General features: G+C 39.0%; 1 protein-coding gene across 1 annotated transcript in view; it reads left to right on the plus strand.

Annotated features, from left to right (window-relative positions):
• GPR158 (G protein-coupled receptor 158) overlaps positions 1-23,287 on the plus strand; it is a gene marked incomplete at both ends in the record, with an annotated part of 322,105 nt that overhangs the window by 172,580 nt on the left and 126,238 nt on the right. The window lies entirely within an intron of this gene.

The following is a 23,287-nucleotide window of genomic DNA, read 5'->3' on the forward strand; positions in this document are numbered from 1 at the left end:
GTCACAGAGCACCGAGCTGATCTCCCTGTGCTATGCAGCTGCTTCCCACTAGCTATCTGTTTTACGTTTGGTAGTGTATATATGTCCATGCCATTCTCTCGCTTTGTCACAGCTTACCCTTCCCCCTCCCCATATCCTCAAGTCCATTCTCTAGTACGTCTGTGTCTTTATTCCTGTCTTACCCCTAGGTTCTTCATGACATTTTTCTTTTTTCTTAAATTCCATAAATATGTGTTAGCATACGGTATTTGTCTTTCTCTTTCTGACTTACTTCACTCTGTATGACAGTCTCTAGGTCATCCACCTCATTACAAATAGCTCAATTTCGTTTCTTTTTATGCCTGAGTAATATTCCATTGTATATATGTGCCACATCTTCTTTATCCATTCATCTGATGATGGACACTTAAGTTGTTTCCATCTCCAGGCTATTGTAAATAGAGCTGCAATGAACATTTTGGTACATGACTCTTTTTGAATTACGGTTTTCTCAGGGTATATGCCCAGTAGTGGGATTGCTGGGTCATATGGTAGTTCTATTTGTAGTTTTTTAAGGAACCTCCATACTGTTCTCCATAGTGGCTGTACCAATTCACATTCCCACCAGCAGTGCAGGAGGGTTCCCTTTTCTCCACACCCTCTCCAGCATTTACTGTTTCTAGATTTTTTGATGATGGCCATTCTGACTGGTGTGAGATGATATCTCATTGTAGTTTTCTTAAGCAAGTAGAATTGTTCCAAATCCCATTTGCTTCTCTCTTAAGCAGAAATCTTTCTATAATACGATTGGACTAGAGTGTGAAAGCTATATTCTTCAGCTTCGCAGGAGAAATAGGAATTGAAAATGTGAAACTTTATTATAACGTTTTCTTCTACAGAGTGTTTCTCCCTGTTTACCCTGAAGCTCAAGTACCTCATTGCCTTAAAGGACTCTTTTACATCATCTCTTCAGACTCTAGAAGAACTTATTTTGCCAGTTCCCAATATATTGTTAATTTTTTCCTAGGTAGAAAGCTTTGTGATATTTATTGTATTTCATTTTAATTTCTCTTAGCCATATTTGAAAAGGGTAAATGGACTCAACTGTTTCTGAGCACATTATACTTTGAAGAATGAATTTATTCGTGACCATACATATGGTCTTGCATTAGTATCCCAGAATGATAGTGGTCCTGCACAGAGCTTATATGGCTTTTGAGAGAGGCTGTCCTTTGGTTCTGTTCTGAGGAATCGGAGAGTAGTATAACCATTTGTATGTTTCTGAGTTGGGGGTGGACGAAATACCAAAATATTCAGGGCAGAGCTTTCTGGGGAGCTGTCTTCAGTTGGTCACCCAATTAACTGTATGCAGCCAGTGTTGTGTCAGATTTGTGGTTCTGTTGCTTTCAGAAACGTATTTGTGCCATTGAAAAGAAAAACAAAACTTAAAGTTTCTACCTTTTCTGAATTTGTATGACCCCTTCATGTTAGCAAAGTTGTAGAGATTGGTTTAGATTACAGAACTCATTGAAAGTATAAAGTGTTCCCATTAGAAATTAAAAAAAGAAAACAACTCTATGTGAATGGCATGTGTTACAAAGCCTCAAATTAACATTTAAAAAAAACCACCTCTTTTGAGATTCTAGGAGAATGTATCCATTATGTTAATGTTATAGACTTTAATAGTTATTTTAAATAGTTTCATTAACAGAAGCATACAACAAATTAGAATCAAACTTTATATCAGCAAGAAAGGTGCAAACTGGCAAATTGCTCTTCATTTAACCAATACTTGTCATTCTTTTGCAACAAAATATGTATTATATGTTAGATTATATATATAATAAAGTAGCTGGCCAATGGAATTGGGAAATATCTAACCACTGTTACCTAGATAAAATTAATTGCTTATTAAAAAGCCTATCACTGGCAGAGCAGGTAGAATTGAAAGGTCTATTTAATAAACTGCTCTGAAGTGTCTCTATATAATGTAATTCATTTACACAGTGGATACCACAAAATTCTTAATGAATTTTAATTGATTTTAATCATTAATGATTGTTATGCTAAATTGAGTTAGTGATATATGACGGTAGAATATTACACAGGATATTAAAAAACTAAGATAGTGCTTGCTAGACCAATGTCTTAATCTATGGTAATGTTACTTAACATTTCTAAAGTTATTAACCTTTTGAATTTCTCTGCACCTTCATATGAAATGCTGCTTTACAAGGCTATCATGAGAATAGATATCTTTACATGTCATTTGGTGAAATTTCTATAGATACAAACTAGTTGGAATACATAAATTAGACATTATCTAGTTTTAAGATGGTCACCTTTTGAAGAATCAGTTGGTTTTCACAGAATGTGACATAAGGGGGAGATATTTTTAGGAAAGAAGTTTAAAAAGTCAGTGAACATAGGTCTCATATGTTCACTGTTTCATGAAATTTTATCTTCCTATTTCAATTACCAAAAGCAATGGATTAATTGTAAAAGCGATAAACCATTTCCAGGATAAAGATTGCATATTTAGGGCATGTAGACTTTGGCTTTGCTTTTTAAAGTTTTCACATGTCTTTGCAACATTTCTTTGGATTAAGCAAAAAAACTGATGACCCCTCTTGGAGCAAAGTTGATGTTTTCCTTATGAGTTTCCCATTACATTCTTTACCCACTGATAATTAAAAGAACAAAAACCACATAATCTGTCAGTGTACATCTATTCTGACAAAAGAGGGAAAAACCTTAGTTGCAATATAGAAGTAACATTGCGGACAAGTGTGCAGACTCTGGAACCAGATAATTGAGTCTAATTATGAGTATTCTAAGTTAAATGAGGTTTGCTCATGCCTAAAATACCAACTCTGCAGTTGGTAGGTACCAACAATCATTGGTCGAAGGTTAGTTTAACATTTTATCATTTTAAACAACACAAACTAGATTCTGCTATATTTTGGGGTGAGGCTGGTGATACAGTGCCACAAAGAGTAAATTAAATTTTACTCTGCACAAACATTTAGAGACATAACTATATACATTTGCCTTTGTGCCCTGGGTTAAAGATTATATCTGTCAATAAACTGAGTGATTTTAAACCCAGTAAGTTCTTCTAAAGCAACAGCAATTTTAAAGATTCTGAATATTAAATATTTGGAACTTATTTCTATTTTTATTTTTTTACCAAATATCATGACAAGTCACATCTTTTTCTATTAGCTATTTTGAAGAGAGAGCATAGTTTCTTACAGCTTAATAATGTGAAGTGTTAGTACAATTTATTTTCAAGTGAAAATTTGAAAGAAAAGAAGGTACACTGGAACAGCAGCTTATTCCACTTCTGAAAATAATCTTTTGCTTGATTTATTCTTAGTAAATTGTAGCATGTTTTGTTTGAGCTTAGTGGTTTGGAAAAAATAGTGATAGTCATTTTTTAAAGTGAACATACTGCAGTTTGTATTTTCCCTTCCAGGCCTGTAATAGTTCTTTTTTTAAATTAGAAATTAATTGACAGGTGATTTTATAACTGCTCATTTTTGGTTTGGAAAATCAGATGTTTTAATGTAGAGTGTGGCTGAAATTCTACTAGGCTAATTATGATGTTTTAATGCTTACTTTGTTGAAAAAAAGGGAGATGTATTACTTTTTTATTGTGGTAAAATATACGTAACATAAAACTTACCATTTTCTACCATCTTTAAGTGTACAATTAAGTGGCATTAAGTACATTCACATCACTGTGCAACCATCACCACTATTCATTTCCAGAACTTTTGCATCATCCCAAACCAAACTCTGTAATCATTAAACAACTCCCTATTCCCCTAACCCCTGGTAACCTTTATTCTACTTTCTGCCCCTATAAATTTGTTTTTTCAGAGTACCTCATATATAAGTGGATACACTATTTGTCCTTTTGTTTTTGGCTTATTTCACCTAGCATAATGTTTTAAAGGTTTACCTATGTTTTAGCATGTATCAGAACTTCATTTCTTTTAATTGATGAATAATATTCCATTGTGTGTATTTACCACATTTCATTTATCTGTTTATCTGTTGAAAGAGTTGTTTCTACCTTTTGGTTATTGTAAATAATGCTATTGTGAACATTGGTGTACAAGTATTTGGTTGAGTCCCCGATTTCAGTTATTTGTATATAACCTAGGAGTAGAATTGTTGAATCACACAGTCATTCTGTGTTTAACTTTTTGAGGAACTACCCAACTGTTTTCCACAGAGGCCAGACCATTTGATATTTTCACCAACAATTCATGAGGGTTCCAATTCCTTCACATCCTCACTAACACTTGTTATTTTCTGTTTTTGTTTTTGTTTTATAATAGCCATCCTAATGAATCTGAAGTGAATTCTCATTGTGGTTTTGATTTGCATTTTCCTAGATATTAGTGGCAGTTGAGCATCTTTTCATGTGCTTATTGGTATATCTTCTTTGCAGAAATGTCTCTTCAGGTTTTTTGTTCACTTTTGAATTGGTTGTTCATTGCTGAGTTGTAGGAGTTCTTTATGTATTCTGAATATTACACTTATCACATAGATGATTTGCAAATATTTTCTCCCATCCTATGGGTTGTCTTTTCATTCTCTTGATAGTGTCCTTTGATGCCCAAAAGTTTTTAATTTTGATAAAGTCCAGTTTACCTACGTTTTCTTTGGTTGCCTGTACTCTTGGTGTCATATCTGAGAAATCATTGCCAAAGCCAATATCATGAAGCTTTCCTGCTGTGTTTTTTTTCTAGGAGTTTAATAGTTTTAGGCCTTATATCAGACTTCAATCCATTTTTAGTTAATTTTTGTATATGTTGTAAGTTAAGGGCCCAACTTCTTTCTTTTGCATTTGGATGCCTAGTTTTCTCAACACTATTTGTTGAAGAGAATATCTTTTCCCCGTTGTGTGGTCTTGGCACTCTTATCAAAGATCATTTGACCACACACATGTGGGTTTATTTCTGGGCTCTCTATGCTGTTCCATTTGGTCTATGCCTTTATGTCAGGATCACACTGTTTTGATTACTGTAGCTTTGTAGTAAGTTTTGAAATTAGGAAGTGTGAGGCCTCCAAATTTATTCTTCTTTTCAAGGTCGTTTTGGGTCCCTTAAGATTCATGGAATTTTCATGAATTTTAGGATGTGTTTTTCTATTTATGGGAGGGAGGTGCAGCATAATACATGAAAAGGAGTAGAATGGTTAGAAACCAAGAGCTAGTACCTTCAATGCAGCTAGCTATAGGGGTACTTATGGAAGTTCCATAGTGGTTTACAAATTTTTTTCTTAAACCTTGTTCTAATACTGGCTAACTACTACACTCAACATAAGATGATGTTGTATATTTCTGTCAATTTATGGTAGACAATATTTCCCTCAATTTCCGTTTTCCTAAGGGCTACAATGTTGATCTTGACTCTTACCAGATATTTTAACTCTACTGAACTAATAAAATATCACAGAGTATCACAACAATAATATTTCACTCCCCTTTATTGAATATGAATGAGAAATTTGGTACTTTTATTTTTCCTCATTTCGCCCTTCCCATTTTATTAAAATTTAATCTATGATTAATTTGCATCAATTTTCAGTAAGAGCCATCATTAGTTTCAAAGGAAAAGCAGTTCTTTAATATATTTTGGCTCTCACTACATTTAAGTTTATCATTTAGTCTTCCTCCTAGATGTTTATTTGGTTTAGTTACTTATCATAAGACCTTTCCAAATATGGTTTTTTGCCTTTGAGTTCTGACTTTTGACTAATCTTTTATCATTATTAGATATCTATATCTTCAGATAGTTTGTTTGGAAAACGGTAGTTTTGTACCTATGTTACATCTGAACTCCCACCCACCGACTGTGGCTTTTACAGGACAGCCCCTTGGCTAGGGGGAGCACTTGGGGATTACTGTCTTTTTCTTTTAAAGCTCTACTATTGCTCCTTCATTTATCGTTTAGAACTGAACATTTTGGACAATTTCCAGGATTGCCCACTTTTTGTCTCTTATGGAACAAAATCTCCCATCTGAATGCTTATTGACTTCTTTCTTTACTTTTACCATCATAATATGGTTCTTCTTCATTGCGTTTGCAAAAAATGTGATCCAAACTCTCAAATTTCAGACTGAGCTTTCTTCTGATATGGGAAGTCTTTTGTGTGTTAGTTTGTATGTTATCTCTTCTGCTCTAGTTTTTCTAGGCTTCTCTTTTAGGCCTTCCTGTTAAATATAGGTTGGGTCTCCAGACTTTCTTTTTTAAAATGTTCTCACTGTATTGTATTTTAAGTGTTTCCTCTGTGTTTTGAGAAGCTATTTAAGTTTGTCTTCTATTTTACTCTTCCAGTTTTTAGCGCTGTCTAAGCTGCTGTACCCTACCTTCCTAATATTCTAAAATCCAACTGTTTTTAATCTCTGTACCATTGTTCCTTACGTTTAACCTGCGTTTTTGCAAAGGTTCGGGGTCAGAAAGCTTGAGGCAAATCCTAGTGATTTCATATTCTAGTTATGTGACCCTAAGTTTGCATAGTTATATACCTAATCAGCAAGTCACTTAGTCTCTCTAAATGGCTTTTATCTTATGTAAAAATGGGGACATTCAAGAATTTGGAAAACAACAACAGCAATAGTGTATGTACTCTAAAATCAAGCCTGATTCATGTAGTAAGCAGTTCGGGGGGGATTGAATCTACAAATAGGAAGCTTATCATACTAGCTCATGTGAGATAAATTTTTTTATGTCTTATGTGTATGTAAGGACTCATTCATTGAAAGGATTTCTGGACCATTCCAAGAGTTACCAAAGGGGAAAGTATCACAACTTTTAATTCTACACTTTTGTTCTTATGGGGGGGTAAGAAGAATTAAGTAAAAAGTTACATCATTTGTAATGGAACGGTTGATTTTGTAACATGATGCCTGATATTATTGGCATAATTTTTTCTTTCCATGAAATATATTTAAACATATATATGAAGAAACTTGAAGTGCTAGGCTTGAAAGTTAGAGAAGTATAATCATGCTTTCTGAATTAACATTCAAATGATCTTCTTTAGGACATAAGAAGCCTGAAAAGGCCCAGCCACAACATTACAATTAGGTGCAGGGCAGCATGTGATCAAGGAAGCATTCGCTAAGCATCTCTATTCCAAACATTAATGCCACTGTGCCCAAAGTGTTAGGGCTTCACACATTTTAGTCCTGAAAGATTTCCAGGCTTTAAAGCCTTCCTATTTAAAATACAGATACTGTTTAAGTAAGATTAGTCATCGTTCTAATGATGAGTGGGGCTTGAGCTAAAACACGATTGCCACCTCCCGTCAGTTTATTGGAGCACTGTGTTAAAAAGGGTTCCGATGCAGCAAATGGATTTATTCTGAGAAGTGATTGTTTTATTGGCTAACTTCAGCAGCCATAGGTATTATCAGGGAAACTAATGACATATGTACCACATGTTTGTCACTCCTTAACTAGGAGTTTCAGGCTCAGGGGACAAGTGAAGGAAGAAAAACTACCAATATAGGATGTTGGAGGGCCTTTGTGGTAAGCACGGCCATAAAACCGTTTTGTCTAGGGATGACCCACTTCTTAAAGAATTATATCAAAATTCAGGGTTTCTACAGATGATGAACTGCTCTATCTATTCAAGATATAATGGATTTACTAGGAGTTATCCCATTCCATAATTTACTAGCCAGTTCTCAAGTAGTTTGAACTTGACACAGTCTGAAATGTATTTTGACAGGTGCTTTTCCCTAAATATTTAAAGGCAAGTGTATGTCAAATAGAATGTAATGCTTTCAACTCTTATTCATTTTTACTTTTCCTCTGAGAAATATGTGTGGTGTATATTAATACAAGCGCCCTAAGAAATTTGATCTTAAAAAATTACGGCCTTTAGTCCAGCACACAACTTGTATCCCCCAATGTATTTTGTTAACATGAAAATATTTTATGAGCTCTGAGTAGTGCTTAATCTCCCAGCTCAAGTTTAGAGTTTCAAATCTTTTCTTCCTCTTGTTACTGTGGAAATTATTTAACTCATTTGTAGGTTACCTTTCCTTAAAGCTACTTTTATTAGCGGTAAGGAATGTCTTCTTTTTCTGGTCACTAGGCTTTCGAATTGTAAAGGGTGAGCTTAGACTAAGTCTAGCATTTAAACAATTAAAACAAAATTAAAAAGCAAATTGGAGAAAAGTGTTTTGGTATGATATGATAGTGAAGGATTAACATTCTTACTCTAAAAACAGACGAAACCCTCGTAGGAATCACTATGAAATAGAAGAATATCCAATAGAAAAACAGGCAGAGAGCATCCATCAGCAGTTTGTAAAACAACAACAACATAAAATGTATATTCTCTATATCCACGAGTAATAACAAAAGGCAAGTGAAAACAATGACATGTACTTTTATAACAATAATAATTCTCTGTGTTGGTGAAGACGTTAGCAACTAGGTGTTCCCATACATTGCTGATGGTTGTGTAAATTGGTAGAAACTTTTGGATGAGGTTTGGGATTATGTGTAATAAACATAAAAATGCACAGTAGTTTCAATTCTAGAAGTCTATACTAAAGAAATCATACAGGTGCACAAGGACTTACAAATATAGTCATAGGTGCATGTATGTGCATCATAGTGCTATTTATAGTACAAACAAACTGGGAACAATTAAGTGTTCAAAATCGGATCCATGCATTTAAATATGGGGCCATAAAAGTGATCGTGTAGAATACTAAATGATGGGAGAAAATGGTTTTAACATAGTTACTTAGTTCACCAGCACATTTCCACCGTTTTTTTGAAGTTTTATTTTAGTACTCTCCATTTTTCATCTTTCCCTCTCTCCTCTTCTTCTCATTCCATCCCTTTCTGCCTGCCTCCCTCCATTCCTTCTTTCCATTCATCATCTATCTGCTGAGCATCTATTGAGTGGAACTATTACCCATACTGGGCATGCAGTGCTGAACAGGACAAATAATATCTGTGCTCTTACGGAGTTGATATTCCAGTGGGGGCTGGTAGTCATAGACAATAAAAGAAAAATAAAGAAGAATGTATCAGGTGGCTAGCAAGTGCTGTGATCAGAGTGAAATATATAAAACAATAGGCTGTGACTTTGGAGTAGAATTCTTATGGCCACCATGTAAGTTGGTATTATCCTCATTTTATATTTGAATAAGCAAAAGCACAGAGAATTTAAGAAACCCATTCATTGTTACTTAGGGAATCTAGGATTACCAGTTCAGGTCTGTTTGACTTTATAACTCATTTTTGCTCTTAACTACTGTGCTATACTATCTGTCATATGTTTACAGTGCAATTTTTTCTTAAATTTTAAAAAGTAGACCTCGCCAACTCTGGCCTCAATGTAGTAATCCAAGTTCTAAGCCTGCATGCATTCTTCGTTTTTCCTCATACCCTTATGCCTTATCAAAACTTTACATGTCCAATGTGTCATTCTTGCTAGGTGCCTACTAGTTAACTGAATAAATTAAGTTCTTGTGTGGTACCATTTATGTTCCTTGTCTCTGCTCATTTGTGTTACTACACAGTTTTGCAATTTTTTTTTTTAAGTTGACTCACAGGACACTTCTTTTTTTCTTTTGGCTGCGTGGGCTCTTCATTGTGGTGCATGGGCTTCTCTATAGTGTGGCGTGTGGGCTCCAGAGCCCACAGGCTCAGTAGTGGCGGTGCACGGGCTTAGTTGCCCCTCGGCATGTGGGATCTTAGTTCTCCGACCAGGGATCGAACCCGTGTCCCCTGCATTGGAAAGTGGATTCTTAACCACTGAACCACCAGGGAAGTCCCCAGTTTTGCACTGTAATGGCATCCTTTAATGCTTTAACCCAAGGAGCAACTCATATGTAATGATTTAGGGGTATGTGTGTATATGTATGTATGTGTATGAATGTATATGAATGTCAGGGTGGTGGTTAGGGTACATATGGGAAAAAAAATAGTTTAGCTGAAGAGATTTCTTTCTTTCTGTGCTTCTTAAGAAATATCATTTAAATAACTTCCTACTCCATCCGGTGGCAGCGGTACTAATTATGAGTTACGAAGAACAGCTAGAGTGAATATAACATACTTGTGTATGCCTTAAGAGACATAAAATGCTTAATGATTACCAAAGCGCCATTCCTGTTTTGAGACACTTACATATTTACTTATGCTTATTTGAGTGGTAAAGCAAGTTACATATGAAGTATGCTAAAAATAACTTTAAAAATTAATGTACTAGTATACTGAATTGCTTGCCCGTTGAAAAATATTCTGAGAGACCAATCTGTCTTTTCTAAATTCCTTAGATCTTCATTTTTAAAGCCCATTCAAGTATCTTGTAGGCAAAGTACTTTGCACAATTATAAACTAAGGCCTTTAGTAACTATTCCATGAACATTTAGCTAGATTTTAAAAGATGATTTTGATACTGGCTTGCCCATGAGAGGCTCACAATCTAATGGGGAAATGAACATAAGGAAATATAAGATATATGAAAACAAGTACTACAGTTTGTTGAGTGCTTGGCAGGGCAGTAGGGAATAGTCTTTAAGGTCATAGGCTCCAGAGTCCCTTTATGTAGGTGCCTCTCCTGGCCTCACACAAAGGAGTTCCTCAACCTTAGGTTAAGTTACCAGCCTCTGTTTGTCTCAGTTTCCTTTTCTGTAATATGGGGACAATAATAATAAATCTAATAATAATAAATCTCATAGGGTTGCGGTAGAGAGTAAAGTATGTGGAGTGCTTATAAGCTTATTACAGCTAATGACGTGTGGAAAATGCTCAGTAAGCATTAGCCATTAATAGGGGTGTGTGCAGAATATGACAGCATAAAATAAGAGTGGTTGAGGGTGGTGTGAGAAGACTTCCAAGAAGATGGGACACATGGGAAGAATCTTGAAAAGTGCATTTCACTGGTCAGACGGATAGGAGGTAAGTGGGACAGGCTAGGCAGAGAGACAAACATGTATGCAGAGACCTTACAGAGCCCAGGATACATTCAGGGAAGTTGAACTATTTCAGTATGAATCCTGAAACGCCTGACGAAGCGTTGTGGACTTTATCCTATAGGCACTTGAGATAAATGGTTGAGCTGGCAAAGGATGTTAGACATATGGGTCTGGCACCATAGAAGCAAACTTGGAAGTCACTCACTCACTCATTCGATGTTTTTTGAGGGTGCACTAAGTTCCCAGGCATTGTTTATGGATAGTGAACAAAACAGGATGGTCTGTGATCCTATGACTGGAGTTCAAAATCTTGTGGGGCAAAGATAAGTGAGTAAATAAATTAGTAAGTGCTGGTAAGTACTATGAAGGAAGGTAACAGAGTAAAATGAGGGAGGATAATGGGGTTGGGGAGACTGTTTAGGAGGACGTCCCAGAGTCAGTGTCATTTAATCTGAGGTCTCAAGGATAACCAGGAGGCAGAGAACAAGGACAGGAGAGTATTCCATTAAGAGAAAAACCACATCTTTAAGGTACCAATGTGTGAAGAAGCTTGGAGTGTTCTAGGAAGTGAAGGAGGCCAGCATGGCTAGCGAATCATAGCAGAGTGGAGAGAGATGAGCTCAGAGAGAGTCAGGTGCCAGGCATTCAGAGTTCTGTAGGCCAGAGTGAAGTGTGTTATTTTATTTGAAGTGCAGTCAGAAGCCACTGAAGGATTTGAAGCAGAGGGATAAATGCTCTCATTTAGGTATTAAACGAATTTCTCTAGGTGCTCTGCAGAGAATAGATTAGTAAGGGGCAATGTAAAAGTGGGGGCAGTGATACGAGGCCTATTGAATTAGTCTAGGTAAGAGACAGCGGTGGCCCTGGGATGGAGACGAGTGCCTAATTTGAGATACATTTGGAGATAGAATTGACAGGACCTGCTGATGAACTTGATGTGAGAGGTGAAGAAAAAACAAAGATCAAATTTGGTGAAGAAAAAACAAAAATCAAATTTGATCCCTTCAGGTTTATAGCTTGAAGAACTGGGTAAAGAGTGGTGCTACAGGACTTCTCTGGTGGTGCAGTGGTTAAGAATCTGCCTCCCAATGCAGGGGACATGAGTTCGAGCCCTGGTCCAGGAAGATCCCACATGCCGCGAAGCAACTAACCCACGAACCACAACTACTGAGCCTGCGCTCTAGAGCCTGCGAGCCACAGCTACTGAGCCCGCATGCCTAGAGCCTGTGTCCAGCAACAAGAGAAGCCACTGCAATGAGAAGCCCGCACACCACTATGAAGAGTAGCCCCTGCTCACCACAACCAGAGAAAGCTCGTGCGCAGTAATGAAGACCCAACGCAGCCAAAAATAATTAAATAAATTTTTTTAAAAAAAGTGGTGCTGTCTACTAAAATTAAGAAAATATGGGGACTTCCCTGGCGGTCCAGTGGTTAAGACTTTGAGCTTCCACTGCAGGGGGAGCAGGTTCGATCCTGGGATGGGGCAGTAAGATCCTGCATGCCATGCTGTGTGGCCAAAAAAATTAAAAAAGAAAAAAAAAAGTGAAACACTGGAAAGAGAGTGGTTTGAAGGGTAAGGGAAGGAAAAATCAAGAGTTCCATTTTGGACATAAGTTCAGCTATTGTTGCCAAGTTAGCACATAAAAAACATGATGCCCAATTAAATTGGAATTTTAGATCAACCATGAATAATGTTTTAGTATACATCTATGACAAATATTGCATACTAATACTAAAACATCCTTTTTTGTTTATATGAGTTATTTTTCTGGCAACCCTGATGGTTAAGCCACCTGTGAGAAGTCAAAATGGAGATGTCAGGTGGGCAGTTAGATATATGAGTTGGAAGCTGAGTGCAGGAGTCTAGGCTAGAGTTTAGGAGTTATAAGCTGGGAGACATAGGAATCTAAAGCTGTGACAATGAGATTACCCACTTAGGAAATGTACAAAGAAGGAAAAGAAGAGACTGCTCAAGACTGAACTCTTCAACATTTTGAAGAAAAAGTAAAATACAGGAACTCTTTTTGAATAATTCAGTGGCCAAAGAGATTAGAGGGACGCCAGGTCGGAGTCATATTACAGAATCCAAAAGTGGACAGTATTTTTTTTTTTTTTTCAGCTGCACTGCACAGCATGCATCTTAGTATCTTAGTTCCCTGACTGACCAGGGATCAAACCTGTGCCCCCTGCAGTGGAAGCATGGAGTCCTAACCACTGGCCACCAGGGAATTCCCAGAGGACAGGATTTAAAAGAAGGAGAGAGTGACCGACTGTGGGGAAAACAACAGAGTGATAGAATAATATGAGTGGAAAAAGTATGCAACGAATTTGGCAACACAGAGGTCATTGGCAGCCTTAGCAGTGTACTCTTCTGTAATGATTGAGGAAGTAGAGAAAGCATGGTTATCTAAAACTTGAAACGATCTTATTTGGGAAGGGAGCAGAGAAATAGTGTTGGCCAGACAGTGATAGTGAAAACCATGACAAATTCTGAGCTTTCCCAGGGGAGTGTTTACAGTAAGAAAAGAAGACATTTGAACCAGTATCTTTGGAATAGATAGAAGAAAAGGAAAGAGGAAAGGGGACAGAGGAGTGAGAGGTATGAGCCAACTCCAGTAGGGAAATTTTGTAGGAACGAAGAGAGAGGGATTCAAAAGAGAGGGAGTTGTTAACAGTAGCAGATAATACAGAGCCACGAAGAAAATGAAGCCTAAAATAGTTTATTGCTGTACCCATGTCATGCTGTTTTAATTACGATAGTTTTACTGGGACTTAACTGTTTGGTAGCTGGTCGTCTTAGCCTTTAAAATCTTTTGGATATTTTTAGCCTCTACTCTTCCATGTTTAACATTTAGGGAAAGCTTGTCAAACTCATTGCAAAAGCCTGTTGGGATTTTGATTGAGATTGCATTTAATAGTATAAGAATAATTGTCCAGTCATATAGAAAAATACATTATTAGGTCCTTCTCTAACAGCATTTGCAATAAATTCCAGATGAAAATAACTCTATGGATTTGATGATTATAAAGTTACTGAAAACTTTTACCTGGGCAGTTTCTGAGAAGTCAGATTGTAGTGGCCTCAGAGATGGATTGGACATAGAAAAGTAGATAATATAAATATACAGCATTATTTCAAGAAGCTTGGCTCTAAGGTAAGTAGAAAGATGCTAAGACTAAACGGCCAAAGAGGAGACTCAGGGTTGAGGGAGTTTTATCTCAGAAGATGGGAACATATTTATAAACCGCTAGAGAAATGAGAGAAGAGAAGTTTGAAAATACAGAGAAATGTGGAACAGGGTCCCATGAGAACAGAAGGGAAGAGGATCCTGAGTACAGGTGGAGATACTGACTTTGGACAGAAGATCTTAATTGTATCTGAGACTAGAGAAATGGTGATTCTGATGAAGTAGACATCAATAATTTGGGGTTGAGGCAACAAAGTTGAAGAAATTCTAGCTTGAACTTTCTGTCTGAGATTTGGGACAAGGTCATTTACTGAGCGTACTTGAATAGAGTGGGTTAGAGATTTGAGAATACTGTGCAAGTTTGGCAGTAGCCACTATAGGGGAAGGATGGGGGATGTCCAAGTGCACATAAAAGGACTGCTGAGAGCCCGGATCAAAGAGGACAGCACAGACGTTTCCCTAAAGTTCTTCTGAAAGGAAGAAAAGACAGAAAGTTGAAAAGATGGGAAGTATTAGCATAGGTAGTTACGTTAACTGAATGGTTATCATTCAAGGAACTACAAATACTTTGCACGTCGCATCTTGCTTTATGTCCATTTGTTTTTTCTTAAGTGTACTTACAAAATGATCACTCTCCAAGTTTCTTAGTACATTTACAACATTAATATGTGTGACCATTAATTAATTTGAGGGGAAAGAAATAACAGTAATTAGCATCTTCAGTCACAAATGGAGAAAATAATGCCTAAAGATACTCCTGAGGTCATAACGCAAGACGTTCTTTATCCATAATTAAATGAACAGCATCTTCCAAATTCAATGAACAGGGCATATTTTATTAATAGAAGACTTTAGCATGAATATTATAGTTGTGTGGCATCTTGACCCATTTCTGTCTCAGGAGCTCATTAGCTAGTTATAGTTGATATATCCCAGTTAGAACTGAAGTCAGGGAGATTTATTTTGTGAGTTTTATTTCCTAATCCAGCAGGGATCAGCAAACTATGACCTGCTGACGGTTTGGGGAAAAAAATCAGAAGAGGAAGAATGTGTCATGACACGTGGAAATTACATGGAATTCACATTTCAGTGTCCCTAAATTAAGTTTTATTGGAATACAGCCACACTTGCTTATCTGCATGTTGTTTCTGGCTGATTTCACACTGTAGTGGCAGAAGTGAGTAGTTGTGATGGACATGGAAAGCCTAAAATATTTACTGTCTGGCCCTTTACTGAAAAAGTTGGCTGTCACTTAAAATACAGCACCTGCCTGGTCCAGTTTCCATCCCCACTTCTCCCATCTCTCAGTGCCTTGCGTATTGGTGCCATATATTCCAGGGGTGTTTGTCTTTTCATAAGGAGCTCTTTTTTTAAAATTAATTAATTATTTATTTTTGGCTGCATTGGGTCTTCGTTGCTGCACGCAGGCTTTCTCTAGTTGCGGCGAGCGGGGGCTACTCTTCGTTGCGGTGTGTGGGCTTCTCATTGCGGTGGCTTCTCTTGTTACGGAGCACGGGCTCTAGGCGTGCAGGCTTCAGTAGTTGTGGCATGCAGGCTCTAGAGTGCAGGCTCAATACTTGTGGTGCACGGGTTTAGTTGCTCTGCGGCATGTGGGATCTTCCCAGAGTAGGGCTTGAATCTGTGTCCCCTGCAGGGGCAGGCAGATTCTTACCCACTGTGCCACCAGGGAAGTCCTCATAAGGAACTCTTAAACATGAAAAAGGCTAGACCCAAATGAATGAATGCACAGTGCTGGGATTGCAGGTACAGGTCAGGATGTCTGGATATATTTTGGCTAAAAGGTCACCTTGGCATCCTTTAATTCCACCATACAGTCACTTGTGTCAGCTACAAACATGATTCTAATTGGGAGCATTTGCTAGTTTCTTGACCTGCTGTTCTCTTTGTGATATACTAGGACCTTCAGATCCTGAACTTAAAATTTCAAAACAACTTTCACAGGCAGAATGCTTGAGCAAGGTGGCAGGGCAGCTAGGCCTCAATCTGCCTTTCAAACATAGCTACAAAGAGCCCAAGTCCTTTGCTTGGTTCTGGGTTCTGTGGGCTTGAGGAGCGTGGCTTGGCTGCCTTGGATCATAATGTTCAATTTTATTAAAGTTTTTACTTTACCAAAACAAAATTTCATTTGGCCCATGAGCTCTTGGGCCGCTGCTAATTCATATTCAGTTTAGCTTTGTTAGTACATTTGAGGGTGGATCTTGCTCGGCTGGAGTGCAGTGTAGTGTGTGTCTCCTATACGTTTGGAAGCCTCTTAGACTTTCCTGTAACCGTGTTCCTCAAACTAGAGGTCACAAGCCGTCCTTTGAGGGGCCTGCAGAGCTCATTTGCCTCCCCTTCCTCATATTTATGTCTGTAGTACTTTCTGTCGTTTGGCTTTCTCTGTCCACCTGGATAGAATCACAGGGCTCTAAGCCACAGGGCAGGCAACCACGACAGGGAGTTTTCTTTCCATTGGAGATTTTTAGAGATGAGCCCAGCTGAGAGACAGGGTTAGGCTGTCTTAAGAAAAGACACTCTTGGCTGTGCCTTGAGCTGGGTTCCTTTGCCATAACCAGTAAGAGAGAAAACAGGGCCTCTCAAACAACAACTTCATTAATTGACTTGCTAGTTGATGTTTGTAGAAGAAAAGCATGGGTTTCCATTTTCCCGTTTAATTATCCGTAATAGCACCCTCCCAACTGTGCCTAGGAAATGCATCTGACAGGGAGACATTGGTTTCATTTGGAAGAAAGCTGAGTTGACATGAGAAAAAGTTTAAGTTGAGGAGAAGTAGGATTCTCATCGACCCTTTTTCTCTTCCTTCTCTTGCTTTGCAAAGTCTGTGAGACTTAAGTTATCTTTATAATGCTATAATTAGCAAAGTGACAATTTCTTATTTATCACAGATCCTAGAAATATGCAGGATTTTTGAGACATTGAAATGTTTTTAAAGCTTGTTTGCCCATTCTAATGACTTGCCAGTTTATTTTATTATTTCTCCATAAAATATTACTAAATTTAAATATGATGCTGTTTTATAATACTGCTGAGGGCTCTTACGGATATATGTTATTTTCTATTTCAGAATGTAATATTCAGATAGGATCATTTTTGACATTTCAGTAATGCAGTCAATTCTTAGCTCTAGGATACAAATTTAAAATAGATTAGAGGTAGGACTCCTAGTCTCATTTCTAAAACATTTGGCCTCATTTTCCTTGTGAAAACTAGGAAGGATAGGGAAGAAAGGTGAATAATAATAGCAGAGAAGCTTAAAACAAATAAAAAAGGCCATAACCTTTATTGGCCTATGGCAGTAGAAATTTAATTCATAATTATTATGGGAGCTCTTACCATCCATACTTACTGTTTACTCAACTTCTGTCTTTGAGCTTCTGCACTCTTTTATTTCTAGAACTTTTTCTTCTTACTCAACTCTACCCCCTCCACTTAGTGCACACAGACGCTTCACTAAAGCCGAGGTTCTGCTGCTCTGCCCTGGCTACTTGCTTCTATTTCAAGGTGTCTCTACACATGATTCAGTTCGTGGTTAGAAAAGCACGTGCTGGCGATGCCCAGATAACCAGTTTTCCTGCTTCTGGCTCTTGTGGCTTGGGGTTTGCCCTTTCCGCTTTGGAATTCATTCCACGATTCTCCTCCTCATGACTGCTAGGCCCCGGCTAGCCTGTTTAGACACTATTATTAGGTACTGACTGCTGGTGGGTGACTACTTTTTCAATGAAGTCTCACGTGCTTGGCTTGGGTGGGTGTCACTTAAATCTATTAGGCTATCAGTTTCAGAATCCCCTGTGCAGCCTTTTAAAATTTGGATGAACGTACCGCTTCTCAGATCTTAGGAATAAGTTCTTAGAATGGGGTCTATATGCACGTATAATTTTTTAAATTGTCATAGGTATTTCTAAGGTACCTCTAGGGTTGAGAACCATGGACTTAAAACCTTGAAAGTCATCCTTCATGCCCTGTTCTATGGCTGGAGGTAAACCCTAAAAACACTTCTCATCTGGGGGAGACATGAGACTTTTCTTTATTAATCTCTCTCACAATCACATAGACAACATAACCTTTACAAACCATAGTTAATCTGTCTTTTTGGCTTTCATGGACCAGGGAGAAATAAAACCAAGGGGAGATGTATTCTGGAGGGCAGTGACTTTCAGAGACAATGGAGCATGGTGGAGAGAGACAGGGCCATTTGAACTGTTCCAGATTCACTTGGTGAAATGAAATTTCTGGGCTGTTTACCCCAGACCATGAAATAGCCAAAATTTATTTTTAAATGTCTGTGAATGTAGAGAGGGTACAAATGTGAAGGCCTAATTCTAAGAGAAATCAAATATGGAGGAAAGCCGTTGATTAGTCTGCTCTGGTTGTTAGCAGCATGAAGGGACTAAGAGAGACCATAAATGCTATACAAACTACAAAGGAGGTTGAGGTTTTTTTTTCTTTTCCCTTCGACACAAATAAGCAAACAGAGAAATGCTTGCCTGAAAGTGAATGAGCAGTTGGGCACAACAACAAATGAACCAGCAATGCAGAAGGCAAACACTAGTGGCTCACCAGTGGGATAAATATGGGCAATAAGCTGAAAGACACAACTGCTTGAGGCACATGTGACAGGAACAGACAGCAGATGAGAATCACATGTAAATAGCAGAGGCAGCTGGAGTTCATAACCCCCTGTCTTCCCTGTTATTAGTTCACCCTCTCTTTCCCTATTATCTCTTCCTGAACAATCTCAGACATTTCCTCTGCACTTCGGACCCAGACATTTCCTCTGCACTCTGGACCCAGAGTCCCAGCTCCCTGACTGGTATTCCTGCTTGTGTCTCTATACATCAGTAATGTTTAAAACCAGCTCCGGCTCTTCCTCTGCCAAACCTAATCCACTCCCTCTCCTGCCACCAGCATCACCCTTGACACTTCACTCCGCCTCGCCCTCCAGCCCATCACAAATTCCTGTCAAGCTGCACCTCACGTGGATTCGCTTGTCTCCATCTCTGCTGCCACCATCCTGGTCCAAGATACGATCATCTCTTCCCCGGATGGTTATACTGTCCTCCTGCACTCATCCAACTTCTCCTTCAAGATCTGCTCTACCCTGCAGCCAGAGAGATCTTTTCTAAATTCAGTTTAATCGTTGTATAAGCAGTCTCTTTCCTTAGAAACCCTTCGATGGCCTTTTACTGCTGTAGGATAGAGAACAAATTCCTAAACCATACTTGTAAGTACTGGCATGATTGACACTGGCTGTCTTTACAACATCAACATTTACTTCTCTCTCCTTTTGGCACTTCAGCCAAACCCTTCTGTCACGTGATGAGACACGCACCCCAGGAACTTAGCACCTGTGGGTCCTCTACTTGGAACACTATCACTTTTCTCCCTCCATCACCACCTACCTACTCAGCTCCTTTTTCTCCTCCCAGGCTTTCAGATCTCAAGCGTCCATCACTCTCAAGAAAGCATCTCCCAAGCTCTCACTCTTCATCAGATTTCTTTTCTGTATCCTTTTGCAGTCCTGAGTAGTCTTCCTATGGAACAGTGTTTCCCAACCTTGGTGCTATTCACATTCTGGACTAGAGAATTCTGTGTCGTGGGGAGCTGTTCTGTGCATTGTAAGTAGCATTCCTGACCTCTACCCCCTGTATGCAACTTGTAACAATTAAAAACATCTCCAGACATTGTCAAATACCTCCTGAGGAGCAAAGTTACCCACTTTGAGAACCACAGCTTTAGAGCAACTACCTCTACTTCAGTCTGTATGTATTGAATATGTTTTTCCTAAAAAAAATTGAATACTCCATGACATCATGAACTGTGTGTGTGTGTGTGTGTGTGTGTGTGTGTGTTTTGAATGAAAGAATGGAAAAAAACCCCAAAACACCATAGGGGAATAATGTCACTATTTGATTTTAATCTCCAAAGTTCATTCTTTCTTCTCTAGAAGGAAATTTGAGAACTACATCCATAATATTATTGAATTTCCAATCAGCATGATCTTGATGTAGAGTTCACTAGAGAACATTAGTCATGGGGTACGTGCTTCTGGTCCACTACTGGAAACCTCCACATCATTAGGCTTCTTGAGGAAGAGGCTCAACTTCTCTATATCTAAACAAGCATTCTAAAAATTATACACCTTCTTCATCTAGCTATGTGGCAACTTGGTATTGTTAACTATTTGGCGGAAAACTATACAGTATAGCTAGAATTTAAACTTGAAATGGAGCACAAAGCCTTTCTTTCTAGAGGAATGTACATAGAGGAATGTACTCTATACCTTCTGTGATATTTTCTATCAGCTTCAGGTAGCTGATGAAAAAGGTAGATATAAACACAGTAATAATAAGCAGAAAAGTAAATAAGAGTGGGTATACAGAGGGAGTAACACTTGATTCTAAATGGAAAGAAACATCGGGAATGTCTTTCTAGAAAAGGCGACATTTGAACTGCTTTGAAAGATGAGTAGGAATTTTCTAGGTAAAAAGACAAAACCTGCAAAGTTCTTGGGATTAAAAAGAGCACAGTGGGGCTTCCCTGGTGGCGCAGTGGTTGAGAGTCCGCCTGCCGATGCAGGGGACGCGGGTTCGTGCCCCAGTCCGGGAAGATCCCACATGCCGCGGAGCGGCTGGGCCCGTGAGCCATGGCTGCTGAGCCTGCGCGTCCGGAGCCTGTGCTCTGCAACGGGAGTGGCCACAACAGTGAGAGGCCCACGTACCGCAAAAAAAAAAAAAAAAAAGAGCACAGTGGAACACAGCATGTGGTCTCTAGAATGTTTGAAATGAAGCTGGAAAGGTTGGAAGAGGCTAGAACATAAAGAGCTTTAAATGCTGAGATAAGGAATTTGTATTTATTTATAGCAAGCTATCCCAAGGATTTAAAAAAGGAAATGGTATGGTTGCATTCGTATTTTATTAGAAATCTCTGGCTGAATGTGGAAGATAACCTAGAATGTATGAGACTGCAAGTTTAGAGACCAGTCAGGGATCTGTTATACTAGTTTCCAGGAGAAATGAAGACAAACATGACTTAGGACAGTGACATAGGGGTGGGAGAAAGGGAATGATTTCCAAGCACAATAAGGAAGTAGAAGTGAAATGGTAGAGAGACCTTCAAGATGGCAGAGGAATAAGACGTGGAGATCACCTTCCTCCCCACAAATACATCAAAAATACCTCTGCATGTGGAACAACTCCTACAGAACACCTACTGAATGCTGGCAGAAGACCTCAGACCTCCCAAAAGGCAAGAAACTCCCCACGTACCTGGGTAAGGCATAAGAAGAAAGAAAAACAGAGACAAAAGAATAGGGACCGGTGGGAGCTGGGAGCTGAGGCTCGGGCTTCGGTCGGATCCCAGGGAGAGGACTGGGGTTGGCTACGTGAACACAGCCTGAAGGGGCTGGTGTGCCGCAGCTAGCCAGGAGGGAGTCTGGGGAAAAATCTGGACCTGCCAAAGAGGCAAGAGACCATTGTTTCGGGGTGCGCGAGGAGAGGGGATTCAGAGCACCGCCTAAACGAGCTCCAGAGACGGGCGCAAACCGTGGCTATCAGCAGGGACCCCAGAGACGGGCATGAGATGCTAAGGCTGCTGCTGCCGCCACCAAGAAGCCTGTGTGCGAGCACAGGTCACTATCCACACACCCCTTCCGGGGAGCCTGTGCAGCCCGCCACTGCCAGGGTCCCGTGATCCAGGGACAACTTCCCCGGGAGAACGCACGGCGCGCCTCAGGCTGGTGCAACGTCATGCCGGCCTCTGCCGCCGCAGGCTCGCCCCGCATCCATACCCCTCCCTCCCCTGGCCTGAGTGAGCCAGAGACCCCTAATCAGCTACTCCTTTAACCCTGTCCTGTCTGGACGAAAAACAGATGCCCTAAGGGGACCTACACGCAGAGGCGGGTCCAAATCCAAAGCCGAACCCCAGGAGCTGTGTGAACAAAGAAGAGAAAGGGAAATCTCTCCCAGCAGCCTCAGGAGCAGTGGAATAAATCTCCACAATCAACTTGATGTACCCTGCATCTCTGGAATACCTGAATAGACAACGAATCATCCCAAAATTGAGGCAGTGGACACTGGGAGCAACTGTAGACTTGGGGTTTGCTCTCTGCATCTAATTTGTTTCTGGTTTTATGTTTATCTTAGTTTAGTATTTAGAGTTAATTATAATTGTTATATTTGTTTATTGATTTGGTTGCTCTCCCTTTTTTTTGTATATAGATATATATATTTTTTTCCTTTTCCTCTTTTTGTGAGTGTGTATGTGTATGCTTCTTTGTGTGATTCTGTCTGTATAGCTTTGCTTTCACCATTTGTCCTAGGGTTCTGTATGTCTTTTTTTAAAAAATTTTTTACCATCCTTATTGGAGTATAATTGCTTTACAATGGTGTTAGTTTCCACTTTATAACAAAGTGAATCAGTTGTACATACACATGTGTCCCCATATCTCTTCCCTCTTGCATCTGCCTCCCTCCCACCCTCCCTATCCCACCCCTCTAGTTGGTAACAAAGCACCGAGCTGATCTCCATGTGCTATGCAGCTGCTTCCCACTAGCTATAGGTTTTACATTTGGTAGTGTATATATGTCCATGCGACTCTCTCACTTTGTCCCAGCTTACCCTTCCCCCTCTCCGTATCCTCAAGTCCATTCTCTAGTAGGTCTGCATCTTTATTCCCGTCTTGCCCCTAGATTCATCTGATCATTTTTTTTTCTTTTTCTTTTAGATTCCACATATATGTGTTAGGATACGGTATTTGTTTTTCTTTTTCTGACTTACTTCACTCTGTATGACAGTCTTTAGGTCCATCCACCTCACTACAAATAATTCAGTTTCGTTCCTTTCTATGGCTGAGTAATATTCCATTGTATATATATGCCACATCTTCTTTACCCATTCATCTGTTGATGGACACTTAGGTTACTTCCATGTCCTGGCTATTGTAAAAAGAGCTGCAATGAACATTGTGGTATGTTCTTTATGAATTATGGTTTTCTCAGGGTATATGCCCAGTAGTGGGATTGCTTGGTCATATGGTAGTTCTATTTTTAGTTTTTAAGGAACCTCCATATTGTTCTCCATAGTGGTGGTATCAATTTACATTCCCACCAACAGTGAAAGAGGGTTGCCTTATCTCTCCA

The sequence above is a fragment of the Leucopleurus acutus genome (assembly GCF_964270905.1).
Source record: "Leucopleurus acutus genome assembly, chromosome: 1".
Lineage (NCBI taxonomy): Eukaryota > Metazoa > Chordata > Mammalia > Artiodactyla > Delphinidae > Leucopleurus > Leucopleurus acutus.